Here is a 7905-nt window from a genome sequence, read left to right on the forward strand (position 1 = left end):
AATGATGACTGAAATGTGCCTATTGAATTTAATAACAAGGAAATCATTAATGGCCTCTGACAGAACCTTGCAGTGACAGAGTGGAGCAGAGGTCCTCATTAAAATAAACGAGAGAGGGCCACCTGCATGGATTAGTGGGTTCTGCATCCAACTCTGGATTTCATTTCAGGTCATGATCTCGCAGTTCGTGGGTTCAAGCCCCGCACTGGGCTCCATGATGGCAGTGTGGAGCCTGCTTGGGATTCTCACCCCACCCCCCACCGCCCCTTCCATGCGCGCGCTCCCCCCCCCCAAAGTAAATAAATAAACTTAAAAATAATAATAGACAAGAGAATGGAAGAGTCGGGAAGAAGATAAGATGCTACCCAGCACCACTTGTACTCACCAACTGTAGCGGAAGCCCATGCATAAAACAAAACAAGCAGACAAATAACAAAAAAGTATCAGGTTTAGAGAGGAACAAAAGTAATGTCATTAGGACGTTTTCTTTTCTCCTAGCAAAATCCAAGAGAATCTACAAAACTACCAGGTATAAGAATATGTAAAAATCAGTTTGTTTTTTTTCTGAGTGCTTGAAATGTATTATTTTGTTTAGTCCTTTTAGTAACTATGATGAGGTACAGTGATCACTTTAAAGTGCAATGATCATCCTCACTTTATTGATTAGGAAAGTGTGGTACAGAGAGGGTAAGTAACGACACAGATGCACTGCCACCTGGTATGAGGATTTGAGACCAGGCAGTCCAGCTGTACGGACCCATGCTCAACCACTGCTCTCCACGGTCTTCAAAGACAGGGACAGAATAATTAGATAGAAGGGATCCAGAATACAAACAGTTTGTTTTTATTTTTTATTTTTATTTTTTTAAATTTTTAAAAAATGTTTATTTGTTTATTTTGAGAGACAGAGACAGAGCATGAGCAGGGGAGGAGCAGAGAGAGAGAGAGAGAGACACAGAATCCGAAACAGGCTCCAGGCTCCGAGCTGTCAGCACAGAGCCCGATGTGGGGCTCGAACTCACAAACTGTGAGATCATGACCTGAGCCGAAGCCAGACGCTCAGCCGACTGAGCCATCTAGGCGCCCCCAAACAGTTTGTTTTTAAATGTAAAGGTAGGAGAATGTTGAGGGAGGTGTATGAGTGATGGGGAAGAGGCAACTGATTAATAGAACTTCATTCTAGAGGAGACAGAAAGAAAAAATGAGATCGAAAGAACTTGGGACAAGTTAATTCTTTGTCAGAAGAAGGAACCCCTCTCCCTCTGACCCTGGTTCAGGTGTTGTTATCCCTGAAACAAACAGCAGTTTGGACTAAGGCATGTCTGGTGTTGTTCTGATCCTGTTGACAAGTGCTCTCTGACTACACGTTACAGGCAATACTGTATTAGGAGCTATTGCTTTAATTTTTGTGACATGTGACACAGTTTCCCTGGCCAGAGGCTTCTCTTAGGTCAACATACATTTCTCATTTAGTTCATCCAAGCCTTGCCTTTAGAGAGAGTTTACGTGGGGGAGATCTGTCGGGAACATGCATGTGACATTTTTGAGTCGTTCTATTTAGTTGGCGTTAGGACAGAATAAAAGCCTCTCAGCTGATGAATAAAAAGTACCTGACCAACATCACCTTTTTGAGATGCCTGGGAATAGCACAGGCTTCTCAGGTTTTATGATACACAAACAGAAAATAGAGATTTAAAAAAAATAGGATCAACGTTGTTCACTTGGCAGTCAGTTCAAAGAAAAATGCACTCACGTACCAACCTCTGACAAGAGAAGCATCCGCAGAATTGCACATCACTGACAGTGCGGATCCCAAAGTGTCTCCAAATTTTCTTCTTTAGTAGACTAACAACACTAGTAAGCAGATGATAATCCACAGACATTGTTTGGACAAGAAATAAAGTATTCTTTAGGAGGTAAAACACATTTTGACACCTTCAAACAAATGCCAGAAGAATTGGCAAAAGACATTCTCGCAAACGCCAAAGTTGCAGTCAGCCAGGATACTGTATGCCTGGCTCACGGCCAGTCAGGCACATGCAAAGTCTGAGGGGTTGCTTCTTTATACCATTAGAGTAGCACTTAGGATAATGTTGCCGATGTATGAGTGTTCAGAATTTGAACTCAGACCAAGCCTGAGTGGTATGCAGCCTGTTCCAAGGTTGATTTCATTGCTTAGTGAATGTAGATTCCTTAAGAGTGTCTATCTATGGCCTTTTGTCAGCATGACATAGCAAGACAACAAAAAATTTAAAACCACAGGTTTATTCAATGTCCTCTGGGAATGGGGCAGAGGACTTGTAAGTCGGCCTGAGGAAGAGTCAACTGTGACAGCATGGTTGCAGGCTGTTTTGGAGCATGGATTGAAGTCTAGAATGTGCTGTGCATGTTGAGAGGAATCCAGCATTTCTAGATGTAGGACAGGGTCATTGGCAAATATGGAATTTGACAAAAGGGGGAGTCTCACAAGAATTAACAATATTTGATAAGCCAACAAAAATATGGACTCTAGGAGTAGAACAACATTCATTGTTTCAGGGAGTCAGCTTCAAGGGCCTGAAGAGGGGACAGATGCACAAAGGGATGAGATGGAGATACAGTTGTCTAATTTGGGTACAGGGGCAATAGACTCCTAGCATATTTTATAAGCAACCAGTTGGAAATTAATTAAGATCAGTGGGTTAGAGCTAGGCTGAGCCTGATACAGAATTCATCAGTATTGGACTAGGACTTCTCCAATCTCCTTTTCTCCCTCAGCTCCCAAGTTTCACACTGGCCTAAAGAAAGAGCTCAATCTGAAAGTAGCTAAAGTTACTGGGGGGTGGGGCAGAGGTGGAGGGACAGGGAACAAGGTAAAGCCCTATATCTTCTTGGCCCAAACAACGCTAAGTAAGGGAGAAATACTTTCCTGAGATACATAGGCAGATAAGCCAATGAATGCTCAAAGGAGTATGAAAAGGAATATTGCTTTCTCTCTGTTATCCCTGTTTCAATTCAAACTGATGCAGAAACAGGTGCTAATGCAGGTGGCAAATGAGAGGAGTATAGCTCAGTTTACCAGTCTTGAGAAGTATGTGAACTCAAGTGTAGGCTAAGTGAGCCTTCAAGAAAAACACACCGACACTATTTGTCAGGGTAACAAAGCCTGTAAGTAACTAGTCATATAATTCTAACCAGAAGGCCTGAACAAATAAATTACCTTGCTGGAAAAGGAGGATTAAATGAATAGTAGTCACCCCTACATGATCGGTGACTTTTTAAGATCATGGTAAAATTACATCACTACTTTTCAAGTAGACCAGATTCAATTAGACACCTTATATTGACTTTTGCTTATCAAAATTGGAATCTTATTCATGCCCAGACTATTGTCAAGGAAGCAAGTATAACAGTTTCAGTGCTGCAGCCTGGCTAAATTCCAGAACCCTGTATGACCACGCAGAGTCTGGAATCTTTCTGACCACCAGGATTAGATATGCCGTGTTTGTGGCCTAATATTTTTTCCTGTGTGATGTAAGCACTGCGTGGGAAAATGTATATTCCAGACCAAATAGGTAAGAATGAATCTTAATCACCATTTATTAAACACTTAATGGATATCAGACGCTTGTAAACTCCAAACATGAATGATCTTAATTTCCATAATGCTTTAAGGAGCAACTATTCTCCCTCATTTTATAGAGGAAGCTCAGCTTAGAGAGATCAAATAGCTTGCCTAAAGTTACCCAGTTAGTGTCAGAGCCAGAATTTGAACTCGAGGACTGTGACTGCAGTGCCTTATGATTTTGACCATTACATTCTAATCCTATCCGAGTGCCTTTCCTCTTTCCATTTTTGGAATTAACTCAAAACTAAAATCATCTCATCAGTATAATTGTTTACTTTTTTGGGAGAAAATTCTTACAAAGCAAATGGAAGTAATGAGATAAATGAAAGCCTCAAATGAATCTATGAATGCAAATTTTAATAACTGTATATGAAATATTAAGGGTAGGGACACCTGGGTGGCTCAGTCGATTAAGTGGCTGACTCTTGATTTCAGTTCAGGTCATAATCTTGTGGTTTGTGAGATCAAGCAGAACCCACTTGGGATTCTCTGTCCCCTTATGTCTCTCTGCCTCTCTCCCTCTCCTGCTTTCTCTCTCCTCTCTCTCTCTCTCAAAATAAATAAGCATAAAAAAAGAAAATGTTAAGGACAGATCTCTCTCAGGCCATGTCAAGAAAGAGGCTGGTATAAAAACTATAGTTTGTGATATTTATTGAGACTCCTCTTAAAAGAGAATTTATCTTTGGGAGACCCGGATGGTCAGTCAGTTGAGCATTTTGAGTCTTGATCTCGGCTCAGGTCATGATGTCACAGTTGATGAGTTCAAGCCCCACATTGGGCTCTGCATTGGTGGTGCCGAGTCTGCTTGGGATTCTCTGCCCCTCCCCCTCTTGTGTGTGCATGCTTGCTCGCTCTCTCTCTCCCCCAAAATAAATAAACTTAAAAAAAAAAAAGAGAGTTTGTCTTTTATCATCACTTCGAAAAGCATTCATGTTCCATTTTCTGGCCTGCTGGAATATTTAAAAAGCTTCCAAGGGACCTGGTCAGTATATAGTCTGCTTCTGGCCATATAATCTGTAGAGCTGAAATAGAGTAATCATTTGAGAAAAACAAAAGCTGTTCATGTCTTTAGTTTCTCTAATATTTGTAACATTCTTTTTTTTTTAATTTTTTTAATGTTTATTTATTTTTGAGAGACAGAGTGTGAGCAGGGGAGGGGCAGAGAGAGAGAGAAAGACACAGAATCTGGAGAGGCTCCAGGCTCTGAGCTGTCAGCACAGAGTCCGACGCAGGGCTCAAACTCACAAGCGGTGAGATCGTGACCTGAGCCGAAGTTGGATGCTTAACCGACTGAGCCACCCAAGTGCCCCTATCTGTAACATTCTGGTAATCTTAAAGTTAAGTCCATGAAGGTGTAGGGTGAGTGGAGAATACCATAGAAATAGCCACCAAATACTGGAGTACACAAAACAGAACAAAACAACATTAATATTATTTATTTTGTTTTTATAGTTTCATAGAGAAATGATGAATAGCTGGAGTATCCACAGCTTTTTTTTTCCCCTATGGAAGAGAGCCCCTGGATGGAACATTATATTCTTGCTTATTTTCAAGGAGGTGGAAGACAACCTTCATTTACCCTGCCTGGGATAATTGCTCATGTCAGCCGGGCAGGTAGCTGAGTACGCAGCACCCGTCCACACAGGCAGGCAGGCGTGAGCCCAGAGCACTCCTCACGAGGGTTGTTGAGCACGCAGGTGTCCGATCTCTCTGCCAAGACTTCTGATTAGGACACTCAGTCAAACTAACAACCCTCCTGCGTGCTTCAGGGCTTTTCCTTCTTCTATTATTTATTTTTTTTACCGGCCCCTTTCGGAAAACTCGTGGAAAGAAGGCTTTGGTGACCTTTTACCATTTTAACAGAGAATAGATTCCTTCTTCCCACTTACTTCCAGGCCATTCTTCTCTCTCCTGCCTGTATGAGACTTCACCCTCTTTTTTCAGTATCCCTTGCCCGGCGCTGCCCCCCACCTCACTTCCCTGCAATCTCAAGTGTCAGTGTGGCAGAAGACTGCAGAATTTGGCTTGGACTCTCCACATAATCAGACCATACCAGCCTTTCCTCCTTTTCCTCCTTCAGCTTCTCTTTTTGGGGAACAGACTGGAGATCTGAGGTCTCACTGAGCTTTGCTTAACAGGCAGAGTTGCCTGTGATGATAGCATTTAACTAGGAAGATTTAGAAAGTGAAACATGCTTGTCTTTTCCCAGCATAAGGTTTTGCTTCCACAAAACTTGAGAATGAAGTTTACAGGGAGCTAGAAATTTCACTAAGCCAATCCATGTTTCCTACATTTGCCCAGAGCTTTGGAGTCATTAACACGTTCAACATTTCCACAAAGTAGTGCTGAATTATATTATTAATCATATCAGTAACACTAGGTATTTTCTGCTGTTCAAGGAGAAGTAAATATAAACATACACGAATAGTAGAGGGCAGAATGAGGTTATTCTGCTCTTCCTCATACCCCATCTCTGGATGTAGGATTTCACCGTGCAAATCTTATTATAGCACCAATTTCCTCTGCACCCTCCCCTGGTATCCCTGTTCAACAAAAGTTAATTTCATTAATATTTTTAAAAATTTATGTTATAGTGCTCACATATGTTTATTCTCATTTAGTCTAAAATTATGCCAGAATTCTGTTAAGGGGGTGCACACTTAAATAAACTTCAGGTGTCAACTTGTTTATTTCCCAAGTTCAAGTCTTCCTGAGAGATGAGGCTACCAAGGTAGAGTATTCATGACTCATTCATCCAATTATTCATTCTTTACAAGAAACATTGGAGGCTAGGGTACAAAAATAAATAAGACATAGTCCATGCTCTTGAAAAATGTATAATCCCCAGGAGCCTTTTCGTTCATTAATTCACTCAGCATTGCCTGATCATGTTCTTCAGGTGTTCTCCCTTGCAGAATGCTCTGGTTCTGTACCAGAGTTACCTATGGAGCTTTTAAATTTTTTTTTTTAATGTTTTTATTTTTGAGACAGAGAGAGACAGAGCATGAACGGGGGAGGGTCAGAGAGAGAGGGAGACACAGAATCCGAAGCAGGCTCCAGGCTCTGAGCTGTCAGCACAGAGCCCGATGCGGGGCTTGAACTCACAGAGCGTGAGATCATGACCTGAGCCGAAGTCAGACGCTTAACCGACTGAGCCACCCAGGCGCCCCCCTATGGAGCTTTTAAAAATTACTGTTGGGGCACCTGGGTGACTCATCAATTAAGCTTCTGACTCTTGATTTTGGCTCAGATCATGATCTCACAATTGCCTGAGTTCGAGCCCCATGTTGGGCTCTGAGCTGACAGTGTGGAGCCTGCTTGGGATTCTGTGTCTCTGTCTCTCTGTCTCTCTGTCTCTGTCTCTCTCTGCCCCTCACTGACTTGCACTGTCTCTATCTCAAAATAAGTAAACTTAAAAAAAATAAGTATAGCTCAGGCCTCACCTGAGCAGAATATCCAGGCATCTGTTCTATTTTAAAGCTTCACAGAGGATTCTGACCTACAGCTAGTGTGTTGAGAGCACAGTTTATTGTGAAATTTAGTGTTTCAGTCAACACATGGCTCCACCTCAATTCTACATAACCTTGTATTTTATTCACCATGTTTTCTCTGTTATTCCCTGTGATGTTCTATTTTTGAACCCTAGCCACTGTAATTTCTACAGGTTCGGAAGCTCCAACACTGAAGTTGTCCAGGGGCAGGTAAGACCAAGTTGCCACTAAATGCCAAAGTTAGTTTATTGGTTCAGACATCACCCATTCGTTCTGGTTCCATAACAGTTGCTGCTTTTTCTGCTGTGACTGAAATCCTGTACATCTATTCGTGTATTTTCCTTGAGGCAGGAGGATGCAGCAATATTATCCAAAGAGAACACAGATCCAAATGTGAGTTAAATATAGTGACAGGAGCTGTTTCATGATGGCTTGTTTTAGTTGTGAAGTGGGGACTCTGTTTTCTTGCTGCCAAAAAGAAACTGGCCTCATCTTCCTGGTATGTCTGCCTGGTATGTCTATCACAGCCTTACCAGTTTATCAGTTTCCTCTCACTTATGGCCTCTCATTCCTTCATTCAGTGAATATTTATTGAATACTTATATCAGGCACTGTGTTAGAGCTGCAGATATAATGATGAACAAAATAGAAGTAGTTCTATTTCTTTGAGCCTTCCTCAGAGAAAATATAGCTTCTTTATTTCTCCAGTATCTTAATAGCCTTTCCCTGGAGCTCCTACGCACTGATTAGCAGGGGAGACAAATTACCTGAATATCCAGCCTGGTCTGAAGTTTAAAATGATGCAAT

Source organism: Panthera leo, chromosome B3 (assembly GCF_018350215.1).
Source record: "Panthera leo isolate Ple1 chromosome B3, P.leo_Ple1_pat1.1, whole genome shotgun sequence".
Taxonomy (NCBI): Eukaryota; Metazoa; Chordata; class Mammalia; order Carnivora; family Felidae; genus Panthera; species Panthera leo.